Here is a 14,457-nt window from a genome sequence, read left to right on the forward strand (position 1 = left end):
GTTCACTATCCTATCCCCAGCAGCTATTGCAATGCCTTGCTATTGAATGAGTGATATACAGTAGGTAGTAAAAATTTTGTTATTTAATGAAGGAAGGAAGAAATAGTGCCTTGTGGTGCGATGAACCTTGGTTTTTATTTACGTTAACTTTTGACTAGACTGTGAGGACAGGGGTCGGTGTCTGGGTCATCTGGTTCCTCAAAGCATTTGAGTAGAGCAGGTAGCCGAACACTGGCAGAGAGGAACGGAAAGAAGCGAGAGAGAAGGGAGACTCCCGACGACCCGTCCCTCGGGCCCAGGCCCGGTTGTGCAGAGACCCTCCGCGGCCTCAAGGTCTTTCCTCCGCGGCCTCAAGCTCGTCCCTCCGCGGCTCAAGCTCGTTCCTCCCTTCACTCCCCTCCCAGCCCCCGGCGGACCCCCACGGAGCCAGGCAGCCTCGCCCACAGGGGGGGCAGGGGCGGGACTTCCGGGCCCGCGCGCACGGCTTCCGGCGCGAGGCGGAAGCCGGCTGCCTGCCAGCCGCCGAGAGCCGCGACTGGAGGTGAGCCCGCAGCTGCGGCGCCCTCGGCTCTCGTCCCCTCGGCGGGTGCCTCTCGACTCTGCCGCCGCCCGGCAGCGTGGGACGGGGAGAGCGGGTAGGGCTGGGCGAGTCGGGGCTCTGCGGGGGCGGCGAGAGAGCCGTCCCCGGGCTGAGGAGGGGACCCGGTCGGGGGCCAGGGAAGGGGAGAGGGCGAGCCCCGAGGGCAGCTGAGAGCGGCGGCGGAGCGCGGCGCCGCAGACCCCGAGGCCGCAGGGGCCCGGCCGCCGGCGCCTGCGCGGGGCTGCACAGCGGGACCCCTGGAGGGAGGCAGCGCTGCGTGGGGGCGTGTCCCGGGTGGTGGCCGATTGCCCGTGAGGGTGGCGCGAAGTGGCGGAGGTTGGAGTCCAGGGGAAGGATTGAGAGGGACCAGTCCTTCCTGAGGGTCGTGGGGGAGAGTCTTGACCTAACGGATTCGAAATACGACCACCTAGCGACCTACTGGGTGCTGAGCTTGTATTGCTTCACGTGAAATTAATGCTGGTGTGTGTGTGCGTTTTAGGGAAAGTATTTTACTTTCCCAGGAGAAACTTGAACTCTTTACCAAGGCCCAGTTTATGCTGCTTTTCTTTGTCAAACTCATAGTACTTTCAAGTGCTCTTCACGCAAGCAGACTAACCAGAGTTTTCCTTTTGGACTCTTCTCTGCAGAGTGTAGGTTGTCTTATTTTCTCGATCACTAAATAAGCTCTTAATGCCCTTAGGACCACAGTGATAATCGCATGGAAAGCGAGTGCTGTCAGTGTTTGCATCTATAGCTTATTGTTTGTTGTTTTTCAGCCAAATTTTTAAACACATCTTTTCAAAAGTTATCCTCTCGGATTTAGTTTTTCACTTTAATCAGTAAGGGCAGTTTTAGATTAGGGTGCCACGAATTACTAGCAATTTCTACCAATTTACTGTTCCTTTTTATTTCTCCTACAAGGAAATATATATATATATATATATATATATGTATGTGTTTTTAAAAATAGTGAAAACTCAAGATTTATTTTTATATACGTTTTAGCACATTTAGTTTTCCTTACTGGACAGTGTGTAGTATGGGGGGGTGGTGGCTTGTTTTATCAATTATTAGTCTCAGTTATCGTTTACATTGTATTTCATGTTTTATGCCCAGCAGTTAATGTGCACTTTCTAATCTCCATCATTTAATGTCTCACTTCAATGCAATTACAAAGGCTCTCATAGCTTTTATGTAGATGGTAAGTGAACTTGGAATTTTGCCACCAACTGTGCAAGGTAGCTAGGAAAACTTAAAATACTATTAGTGGTGAATGATGATATCTGATGATTGTTTTGTTTATTTAGGATATTTGATATTTCAAGTGTTAAATTTTTTTATTTTTAAAATAACTGTATTGGTACAGGTAACTTAGATCTGATTTTGTGGTCTCTCTTGAACCCACTCAAGTAAACTAGAACTTGTCATATTTGTTGGTGTCTTAGCATCTTGCTAGTTCATAAACTCTGATGGCCTTGAAGATCTCTGCTTTACTAAGATAGGCAGTTATAACTTCCTTCTGTTTAGAGGCACAGCTGAAGTACTAGAGCTGTGTCTAAACGTAAACAATGCCTAAGCATTTAGATGAGCATATTGAATAATTTTTCAAATTAGAAAATGAGATGACACTGATCTCTGAAATTTTGACTTAACTACTTTTTGATGTCCATTTATGCCTTAATTTGAACTTATTTCTTTTAAGTAGGTAATAACTGCTTGTCTCATTAGCTTGATCTTGTTTTTCCGTATAATCATGGTTTAAAAAATTTATTCTTTCCTCTTTACCTCTGTTTTTGGGAGGTAAAGCAGTTGAGAAAGCATGTAAGTCTTCAGATTTTAGTTCGTGGTTGAAGTGCTTGTTGATAAAACATGAGCCTTCTGGGGTAAGTTTCTAATTTTGTGTATGAATGATATATTTGAAATTTGATTGCCCTGTGTTCTGAATAAATTTTGGAATTTTTTTTCTTCTAATGGTAGAATTTATTTCTTAGCTTTCTATATAGATAAATTCTATGTGTTTTTCTGTTGGGTTTGTTGTATTTTATAATTTAACCAATACTGGTGATTTTTGATTAGGGTGCAGCAATTTACAGGTTATTTTTAATGGATTTACTATTTCTTTTTTATTTCTGTTATAGTGAAATATGTATCTGTGCATTGTTAAAAACTATTAAAACAGCAATAACTAACACTCTGCCTTTATATAGAAATACATGGTTCATTTTCATTAATCATGTGTTTGTTATATATGAAGTAATTTGATATATTGATTTGGGGGGGGGTTCCGTGCTCTCTGGGTATCGACTTTATTATTATATAGTCCGATCTTAGTTGTCTGCATATCCTAGTTAGTAAGCCATTCCCCGATGTTTGATATAATCAGGAGAATTCGTTACAGCTGAGGATTATAGCTTCTGTTCAGGGAGATACCAGAGTATTGATCCTCTGCTGACTTATCACCCAGCTTCTGCACTCTCTAAGGTGTAGAGCATGGCTCTTGGCAAGGTTGGTGAGGCAGAGAGTTTACCCCTGTCTTAGTCAGCCGAAAGGGTGCTGATGCAAAATTCCAGAAATTGGTTGGAAAATAAAGGGTATTTATTTGGGGTAGGAGCTTACAGATACCAGGCTATAAAGCATAAGTTACTTCCCTCACCAAAATCTATTTTCACGTGTTAGAGCAAGATGGCTGCCGACGTCTGTGAGGGTTCAGGCTTCCTGGGTTCCTCTCTCCCAGGATCTTGCTTCTCTTTGGATTCAGGGTTCCTCTCCTCCCGGGGCTTCCTTCTTCTTGGGCTCGGGGTTCCTTTCTTCCTGGAGTTTGCTTCTGTTTCCTGTGTGAGCTTACTTCCCGGGGCTCCAGTTTAAGGCTTCAGCATCAAACTCCAACATCAAAAACCCCTAACTCTGTCCTTTGCTATGCCTTTTATCTGTGAGTCCCCACCCACCAAGGGGTGGTGACTCAACACCCTAATGATGTGGCCCAATCAAAGCCCTAATCATAACTTAATCACACCAGGTACAGACCAGATTACAAACATAATCCAGTGTCTATTTTTGGAATTCATAGCCATATCAAACTGCTACAACCCCTTTTCTAGGTATTACTCTCTATCTTTTCCTCTGCTGAGTTAGATTTTTTTCTCTGAGTGATTGAGATGACCTGGGCCTCAAAGTAACTAATTATCCCAAATTGAACTGCAGTCCTATTAGTGGGGCCCTATCCATTCTGCTGACTCTTATCCCATAAATCTTGGCAAATTTTCCAGCCCATGCAGTTATGACTGTGACCCACTTGTTCCGATTATTGCTATTTTATTTTATTTTTTAAAGATTTATTTATTTTATTTAATTCCCCCCTCTCCCCTGGTTGTCTGTTCTCTGTGTCTATTTGCTGGGTCTTGTTTCTTTGTCTGCTTCTCTTGTCGTCAGCGGCAAGGGAAGTGTGGGCGGCACCATTCCTGGGCAAGCTGCACTTTCTTTCGCGCTGGGCCGCTCTCCTTATGGGTACACTCCTTGCGTGTGGGGCTCCCTTACACAGGGGACACCCCTGCGTGGCGCGGCACTCCTTGCCGCATCAGCACTGCGCATGGGCCAGCTCCACGCGGGTCAAGGAGGCCCGGGGTTTGAACCGCGGACCTCCCATGTGGTAGACGGACGCCCTAACCACTGGGCCAAGTCCGTTTCCCCCGATTATTGCTGTTTTAAAAGTAGTTTGAATACTAAATTAAAATTGGTTAGATTTTATAACTGGGCCCTATTATATTATATATCGACTCTATATTTTTCTTAGAATGTGGCATCACATTAAATGGTACATTTCTATTAAAGTGATCTGATATACCTCAGAGTTGCAATTACTGTAGAAAATGCACTGATTACTTTTAGCCTGTTGTTATTAGTTTTATTTGGCTTGAGATTCTAAGGAAAAAAAGAACCACTGGATAAAAGAATTAGGCGGGGATGGGGAGTTTGACCATTTCAGCACCATATAAAGAGGTGATGGGGAGAGTTGTCTGCCATGGTGGGAAAAAGTTCTTAACACTGAGGTTGTTTTAAATTGCTAGTGTATAAAAAGCAGGCATTTAATTTGTTTTTTGTTTTTTAAAAACTCTTTAAAAAATTCCCTATAGACAATGTTCTCCCTTATGGCCTGCGTCGGGGCGAATGCCATGCACTTCTTATGAGAATGATTTGGCAGAGGCTCCCCTCTCCCCCATGTATTTCTTTTATTTTGAAATCAAAACAGTGGAATAAAGTAGTTCTTGTCTACAGCAGCCTTCACAGGAAAGAAAACTGGAGTGCTCATCCGTCAAAAGCACAAACTCCGAAAGTCTGGCAAAGGCTTTTGAAGTCAAAGTTTTTATGGTCATCAGGAATCATGGAGAGGTTTGAGGGAGAGCTGAGATACGAATAGAAGAACAGGTACTGACGTTTATTTTAGAATGGTATTTACAGTATTGAGAGGTCAAAGGCATGGAAATTGATGGGAACATTGGAGATACGAGAAAACTGTAGATGTGGAAAGACCAAGTACTGGAATGGCATCATGGGGGTGGAGCGGCTCTAGGCTAATAACCGTCAGGGTTAATGCCTTCCATTTTAAACTTGAGTAATAACTGTTTCACAGCAATTGAGTAAAGTTGCAAAAATAAAAATAGTTCAAGTATACCCTTTATCCAGGTTCACTTATTGTTAGCATTTTACCCCATTTGCTTTATCACCTCAGAACAGGAATACTTTTGATTAAAGTGGAGTGCTTGAATAAAGCATTTTCCTAAGTGAACTGTTAACTGTATTTCTCCTCCTAATAAACAGCTGTTTATTGGCCCCAATTCTTGAGCTAGAAAGGACCTTGTAAGATAATATAATACAGTATTAACTCCCTTAAGGATGGTAAATGTTGACCAATTCAAGACAGGTATGTTTTTTTTTTTTAACTTTTTATTTTGAAATACTTTCAGACTTACAGGACAGTTACAAAATAGTACAAACTCCATATAGAGAAGTCCAGCATACTCATATCCCATCCCCATCCCAAGCTCCACCAGTTTTAGTGTTTTGTCACATTTGCCATGTCATTGGATCTGTCCATCTACCTATCCATTTACCTATCCATCCATATATCTTCCTTTCTTTCTGTGTGTGTTTCTGTTTATCAGCCCATTTTCTGAACTTGCAAGTGTAGGTCTGTATCATTCTTCTTGAACACTTATTACTGCCATGCCCATTTCCTAAGAACAGGGATATTCATTATGTAACCACCTTAAGTGCAATTATCAAGTTCAATAAATTTAAATTTATATAAAGCTTAAAGTCTGTATTCCAGTTTTTTTCACATGTTCCAATAATGTCCTTTTTTTAAAAATAAAATTTTATTGAAGTATATTAATCACACATGAACATACATAAACAATAAGTACGTAGAAGTTGTGAAATTACAAAACAAAACATGGATATCATCGTACAGGGCTCCCATACATCACTCCACTACCCACACCTTGCATTGTTGTGAAACATTTGTTACAGACTATGCAAGAGAATCATCCAAATATTATTACTAACTATAGCCCATATCTTCCATTTGGTGTATTTCCCTGCAACTCATCTAATTATTATTATTTTTTTTTTTAAAGATGTATTTATTTAATTTCCCCCACTCCCCTGGTTGTCTGTTCTTGGTGTCTATTTGCTGCGTCTTGTTTCTTTGTCCGCTTCTGTTGTCGTCAGCGGCACGGGAAGTGTGGGCGGCGCCATTCCTGGGCAGGCTGCTCTTTCTTTTCACGCTGGGTGGCTTTCCTCACGGGCGCACTCCTTGCGCGTGGGGCTCCCCCACGCGGGGGACACCCTTGCGTGGCACGGCACTCCTTGCGCGCATCAGCGCTGCGCATGGCCAGCTCCACACGGATCAAGGAGGCCCGGGGTTTGAACCGCGGACCTCCCATATGGTAGACGGACGCCCTAACCACTGGGCCAAAGTCCGTTTCCCTCATCTAATTATTAACAACTTGTATTAGTATTATCTATTTGTTTAGTTCATGGAAGGATGTTTTTGTATTTGTCCTGTTAACCATAGTCCATCTTCTCCCACATGATTCCCTGTGTTATACAATCCCATGCTTTGTACAGTCCAGTTAAAGTTTACACTCAGTGGCTCTCATTTTCATCACCGAGTTGTGCTGTCATCACCTCAGTCAATTTTAGAATGTTTTCATTATTCCAAAAGGAAAAAATCCCGTGCTGTTATGACTAAGTTATCTCTTAGAATTGATATGATAGTTTCTTTGTCATTGCTGCAAAAGTATTACAATATTACTGTTATTTATTGACCATAAGTTATAGAAGTTGTAATTTTTCCTTGTATAATCATATTCTTAACACCTTGTAGAAGAACGTTCTTATATTTATACTATTAACCACAATCTTCAGCCACCACCAAAATCACTGTTATTCATACCTTAGGTTATCCTCTAGTTTTCTTTCAGTTTTCATTTACATCCACAGACTGCCCCCAGCCACAATATCATTTATAAATCTGCAGTGTTAGTTATACTTACTATAATGTGTTACCATCAACTCTTCATTTCCACACTTTTACAATAAAACTTATTAAAAATTATACATACAGGGAAGCGGATTTGGTCCAACGGATGGGGCATCTACCTACCACTTGGGATGTCCAAGGTTCAAACCCAGGGCCTCCTGACCCATGTGATGAGCTGGCCCATGCACAGTGCTGATGCGTGCAAGGAGTGCCATGCCACGCAGGGGTGCCCCCTGAATAGGGGAGCCCAACGCACAAGGAGTGCACCCCATAAGAAGAGCCGCCCAGTATGAAAAAAGCACAGCCTGCCCAGGAATGGCGCCGCACACACGGAGAACTGATGCAGCAAGATGATGCAACAAAAAGAGACACAGATTCCAGGTGCCACTGACAAGAATGCAAGCGGACACAGAAGAACACACAGAGAATGGACACAGAGAACAGACAACTGGTGTGGGGGCACGGAAGGGAAGAGAAATAAATAAAAATAATCTTTAAAAAAAAATTCTACATACATTGACCATCGTTTCCCATTTTCAACCCACATACTATCTCCTAGTAACTTATATTCTAGCATTTACCTGTGTGAGTTTACTCATCATATTATTTCATATTAGTGATACCGTACCATATTTATCCATTTGTGTCTGGCTTATTTCACTCAACATTGTATTCTCAAGGTTCATCCATGTTGTCATATGCATCCCAATTTCATTTCTTCTTACAGTTGAATGGTATTCCATTGTATGTATATGCTATGGTATCCATTCATCGGTTGGTGGACCCTTGGGCTCGTTCCATGTTTTAGCAATGGTGAATCATGCTGCTGTGAATACTGATGTGCAAATGTCAGCTCACGTCCTTGCTTTCAGTTCTTCTGAATATGTTCCTAGTAATGGGTTTGCTGGAGCATATGGCAGTTCTCTCTTCAGCTTCTTGGGGTACTGTCAAACCATCTTCCACAGAGGCTGCACATTCCTACCAACAGTGAAGCAGTGTTGCTATTTCTTTACATCCTCTCCAGCACTTGTAGTTTTCTTTCTTTTTTTAATACTGGCAGTTCTTTAAGGTGTGAAGTGGTATCTCATTGTAGTTTTGATCTCCATTTCCCTAATAGTGAAGTTGAACATTGTTCATGTGCTTTTTCGTCTTTTGTATTTCCTCTTTGGAAAAATGTCTATTCAAATCCTTTGCCCTTTTGTTTTTCTTTTTTTTTTTCCTTTTTAAAGTACCTTTAGATTCCGTAAATGTTACAGCGAAAAAATAGGGGATTCCCTTATACCTGACACCCTCCCCCTACCACACCTTTTCCCTATTTACGTCTTTCTTTAGTGTGGTGTATTTGTTGCACTTGAGGAACATATATTGAAGCATTGCTACTAACCATGGTCTGTAGTTTATATTATGATTTACACTGTGTGTTGTACAATCTTATAGGTTTTGACAAAATGTTTCATGGCCTGTGTCCATCGTGATGTCATGCAGAATAATTCACGGTCCCCAAAATGCCCCATTTTACACCTGTTCTTCCTTCTCCCTCCCCACAGAACCTCTGGTGACTGCTCCCTTTATATCAATGTTACAAGTTCTTCCAATACTAGAATAATAAGTCTACTTTAGTCCATAGTTGCATTCCTTTCTTATGTTTGTTTGTTGTCATTCTTGAGGATTTTGGCATGTTGATTTCCACTCTGCTTCGATTGAGAGGGGATATAGACCCCAGAGGGCCGATGGATGGAATGGTGTTGCTTGTAGTTGTAGATACTCTCTGTGTATTGGGATGGGCGTTGCTCATCATCATCTGTTTGTTAGTTGTCCTGGGCAAGTCCCATGAACTGGAGCGTTGGTATTGGCTGCAACTCTGCTGAGGTTCAGGGCTGAACCAGCACATGAACGGCCAAAAGACTTAAGTCTCTGGGTCATAAATTTAATGAGTGTACTGCTAATTATAGGTTCAAATAAAAGGGGCATAAGAGCCCTGTGTAGGAAAATTATAACTAAATAGAATTCCTATAGTTTGGGGGGATAGGTTATCATATATTCCAAAGTAAGGCCCACTGACAGGGTGCTGAATTCCAGGGATTTCCTATAGTGACAGTTTCTTCTGTATGTTCCCGCAGTGTTGTATTTTTTCACTTTATTTTCAAAGTAGCTTAGGTTACAGAAAATTCACATAGAAAATATAGGGGATTCCCATATATTCCATCCCCTGCCCCCTCATATTTCTTATATGAATATGGTACATTTGTTATAATTGATGAGCAAATATTGAAGCATTGCTACTAACCATGGTCAGTAGTTTACATTTTGCACTGTACATTTTTATAGATTTTGACAAAATGTATAATGTCCTGTATTCATCATTGCAATATCATGCAGAACAATTTCAGTGCCCTAAAAATGCCCCACGTTCTATCAGTTCTTCCCTTCCCCTTCCGTTGGATCTTGTGGTAATCACTAAGTTTCAGTTTTTGAAGAATAAGGTTCATAGTTACATGTGTTAATATTGAGGGCTTGACATATTGATCTGTTTTTTTTTTTAAAGGATTTATTAATTTTATTTCTCTCCCCTCCCCCCCACCCCAGTTGTCCGTTCTCTGTGTCCATTTGCTGCATGTTCTTTTTTGTCTGCTTCTATTGTTGTCAGCGGCAGGGGAATCTGTGTTTCTTTTTGTTGCATCACCTTGTTGTGTCAGCTCTCCGTGTGTGTGGCGCCATTCCTGGGCAGGCTGCACTTCCTTTCGCGCTGGGCGGCTCTCCTTACGGGGTGCACTCCTTGCGCGTGGGGCTCCCCTCCGCGGGGGACACCCCTGCGTGGCAGGGCACTCCTTGTGCGCATCAGCACTGCGCATGGGCCAGCTCCACACGGGTCAAGGAGGCCCGGGGTTTGAACCACGGACCTCCCATGTGGTAGACGGACGCCCTAACCACTGGGCCAAGTCTGCTTCCCTGATCTGTTTTCTTTTATAAGGCACTGCCTATGTTCTCAAGAAATTCTTGTCCCTCTAATTGAGAACGTAGCAGGACTCCCAGGATGGGAGTTTAATATTTTCTTGTGTGTTGTGTGGGTCTGCACCCACTGAGATGATATCCTGTGACAAGATGAATACTTTCATGACCCACAGAATCATGCCCCAGGTGTGCCCTATCCCACATATCCCGCCACCCACAAGCCCTGCACCAGTAACCCTCTCCTGCCATATTTGCCAGAAAGAGCATTCCCACCATGGTAGTTTTAACCACGGTGCTACGAATTCCCAGAATTTACCTGTTTCTTCTCCCAGCCTTCCCCCCAGTTACATGGATACTGCTTCCCCCACTCCAGCTTCCCCCACCCTACTCCCCCTTCACATTCCAGCACAGTCGACCCCATCACATTACTGCACAACCATTACCCCATCCACTGCCAGACCACCTTCATCCTCATCATAGGTTTTGCTCATGTGAAGCATCAGCTCACCATCCTCTACTCCCTTTCTGTTTCCTGATAACCTATCTTCCAGATTCTTGTTCTGTGAATCTGCTCAGTTTGTCTAAGTCATATCAGCAAGGTCATGTAATATTTGTCCTTCAGTGACTGGCTTACTTCGCTTAACATAAGGTCTTCAAGATTCATCCATGTTGTCCTGTGTGTCAATACTTAATTTCTTCTCACAGCAGTGTAATATTCCATTGTATGTCTATACCATAATTTGCTTAGCCATTTATCTGTTGTGAACTGTTGGGTTGCTGCTGACTTTTGGCAATACTGAATAAGGTCGCTGTGAACATTGGTGTATATGTATCTGCTTTCAATTCTTCTGGGTATGTCCCCAGCAGTGGGATTGCTGGATTATATGGCAGTTCTGTAGTTAGCTTCCTGAGGAACTGACTACCACACCATCCTCTACAATCTTTGCCCATTTTTTAATTGGGTTGCTTGTCTTTTTATCATTGAGTTGGATGATCTCTTTATATAACATGGATATCAATCCCTTTCCAGATATATGGTTCTCAAATAATTTCTCGTATTGACTAGGCTGCCTTTTACTTTCTTGACAAAGTCTTTTGAAGAACAAAAATATTTAATTTTGAGGAGGTCCTGTATATCTTTTTTTTTTTTTTCTTTCATTGCTCTTGCTTTGGGTGTGAGGTTTAAAAAACTGCCTCCTGTGCTGCGGTGCTCAGAGATGTATTCACCAAATGCAATGAATGTCTCATGATGATTGAGGAGGTTGTTGTTATGGGGGGAGGAGAAGGGCGAGGGGGTGGGGGTATATGGGGACCTCATATTTTTTGAATGTAACATTTAAAAAATAAATAAAGACAAAAAAACCACAACTGCCTCCTACCAGGAGATTTTTAAAAAAGATTTATTTAATTTATTTATTGTCCACCCCTACTTGTTGTTTGCACTCACTGTCTGCTCTCTATGTCCATTCACTGTGTCCTCTCTGTGTCTGCTTGTCTTCCCTATAGAAGGCACTGGGAACTGGACCTGGGACCTCCCATGTAGTAGAGAGATGCTCAATTACTTGAGCCACCTCAGTTTCCTGCTTTGTTGTGTCTCTCATTGTCTTTCCTCTTTGTGTCTCCTTGTTGTGTCATCTTATTGCATCAGCTCTCTACATCTGCCCATTGTGCCCGCTCTGTCTTGCTCATCTTCTCCAGGAGACACTGGAAACTGAACCTGGGACCTCCCAGGTAGTAGGTGGGAGCTCATTTCCTTGAGCCACATCCTCTTCCCCAGAAGATCTTGAAGATATTTCCCTATATTTTCTTCTAGAAGTTTTATGATTGTAGCTTTTATATTTAGGTCTTTGATCCATTTTTATTTAATTTTTGTATAGGTATAATATAGGGGTCCTCTTTCTTTCTTTTGGATATGGCTGTCCAGTTTTCCCAGCACCATTTTTTGAATAGACTCTTCAGGCCCAGTTGTGTGGGCTTGACAGCCTCATCAATAAACACTTGACTGTAGATGTGAGGGTCAATATTTCTGAGTTCTCGATTTGGTTCCATTGGTCAACATGTCTATCTTTATGACAGTACCATGCTTTTTTACCATTGTAACTAAGTAATATGCTTTAAAATCAGGAAGTGAGAGTTTTCCAGCTTCATTCTTCATTTTTAAGACATTTTTGACTATTCAGGACCCTTTACTTTTCCCAATAAATTGGATAATTGGTTTTTCCATTTCTGCAAGAAAGGGTGTTAGGATTTTTATTATAATGTCATTTTGAGCCTTCTCTCCTCCCTTGTTAGATCCCATCCAAGATCATGTATTGCCTTTATCACTCTTTAGTTGTGTTTTATTGTTTTTTAAATTGTGAGAACATATGTGGAACATAAAGTTTCCCGTCTCAACCACTCCCAGACATACCATTCAGTGGGATTATTCACATTCAGAAGATTGTGGTACCCTCAGTACTTTCCATTGCTAAAACTGCCATCTCTATAAGTAGAAACCCTATACCCATTATGCATTGTTTCTATTCCCTTCGCCTTCTACTCCTGGTAACCTGTGCTTTGATTTCTGTGTCTATGAGCTTGTATATGCTCCAGTACTTTCTTTGTGGTTACCATGAGACTTAACATCCTAAATCTGTAACAATCTTGTTTGCTTCAATAACCTCTTAACTTTAAGAGTATATATAAACTATGTTCCTGTACCCTTCCATGCCCCTGCCTTTATGTGGGTCTTGTCACACATTACATGTTTATATGAGTCCTGAATGACTACTTTATCATTACATTATTTTTGCATTTGAGGTTATGAATAAAAAATACAATAATACTGGCATTTATATTTATTCATGTTGCTATCCTTAGTGGAGATCTTTATTTCTTCATAGGGCTTTGATCTATTGTCTGTTGTTCTTTCCTTTCAATCTGCAGAACTTTCTTTAGCATTTCTTGTATGGCAGATCTAGTGGGAACAAACTCCTTCTGGTTTTGTTTATCTGGGAATGTCTTAATCTTTTAATCTCCTAATCTCTCCTACATTTCTTTTTCAAGGCTTATTTTGTTTATTTCTCCCCTCCCCTCATTGTTTGTACTTGCTGTGTCTGCTTGGCTTCCTTGTTTCTTTAGGAGGCACTGCTATCTGAACTCAGGACATCCGATAAGGGAGGGAGGTGCCTAATTGCTTGAGCTGCCCCTGTTCCCTGCTTTGTTATGTCTCTCATTATGTTTTTCTTCTTGTATCTCTTGTTGCATCAGCTTGCGCTGCCTGTCCTGTCTGCTGGCTGTCTTGCTCATTTTCTTTAGGAGGCACTGGGAACCTCTGCTCCCTGCTTTGTTTTATCTCTCATTATGTTTCTTTTCTTGTGTCTCTTATTGTGTCAGCTTGCCATGCCTACTCATCACGTCAGCTTGCTGTCTTCTTTAGGAGGCACCAGGAAGTGAAACAGGGACCTCCCCAGTGGTAGGCGGGAGCTCAGTCACTTGAGCCACTTCTGCTTCTCTTGCTCCCTCATTTTTGAAAGACAGTTTTGCCAGTTATAGAATTCTAGGCTGACTTTTTTTTTTTTGCTTTCAGCACTTTAAGTATATCATCCCACTGACTTCTTGCCTTCATGGTTTCCAGTGAGAAATTGGCACCTTATCTTTTTGAGGCTCCCTTGTGTGTGCCATGTTGCTTCTCTCTAGCAGCTTTCAGAATTCTCTTTATCTTTGCCATTTAGACAGTTTGATTACAATATGTTGTGTGGGTCTAACGATTGTTTAGTTCTTGGATGCATATATTCATGTCTTTTGTTAAATTTTGGAAGTTTTCAGCCACTATTTCTTGAATATTCTCTCTGCTCTTTTCTCTCTTTCTTCTCCTTCTGGGACTCCCACAATGGTATACTGGTATGTGCTGTTCACTTTTTTTTCATTCTTTCTTCCTTCTTAGAGTGGATGATTTCAATCATCTTCTCTTCAAGTTCACTGATTCTTTCTTCTGCCATGTCCAATTTGCCATTGAACCCCTTTAGGGAATTTTTAATTTCTATTACTGTAGTATTCAGCCCTTTTTGGTTTCTTTTCATAGTTTCCATCTCTTTGTTGATGTTCTCTTTGTGTTCATCTGTCACTTTTTCTGATTTCCTTTAGTTCTTTGTCCATGTTTTCCTTTGGCTCTTTGAGTATATTTAGGATGACTTTTATTTAAAAGTCTTTGATATTTCCCAGGTTGGCTTCTTCTCATTGATGGTTTCTAATGCTTTAATCTTCTCCTTTGCCTTGGCCATTGCTTCCTGTTTCTTTGTATGTTTTGTAATCTTTTGTTGAAACCTGGACATTTTGGTATTTTGATATATTATTGCTAGAATTTATATAGTCATTTGATCTTAGGGTAAGGCAGGTGGTATCC

The 14,457-nt window shown here is 41.6% G+C and overlaps 1 protein-coding gene across 1 annotated transcript in view; it reads left to right on the top strand.

Moving 5' to 3' along the window:
• The first annotated feature begins 523 nt into the window (after positions 1 to 523).
• DISP1 (dispatched RND transporter family member 1) overlaps positions 524 to 14,457 on the top strand; it is a 223,307-nt gene continuing 209,373 nt past the window's right edge. Inside the window, 1 exon segment of the mRNA XM_058275262.2 lies at positions 524 to 635. The gene's annotated coding sequence lies outside the window, so the exon portion shown is untranslated.

This window comes from Dasypus novemcinctus, chromosome 13 (assembly GCF_030445035.2).
Source record: "Dasypus novemcinctus isolate mDasNov1 chromosome 13, mDasNov1.1.hap2, whole genome shotgun sequence".
Lineage (NCBI taxonomy): Eukaryota > Metazoa > Chordata > Mammalia > Cingulata > Dasypodidae > Dasypus > Dasypus novemcinctus.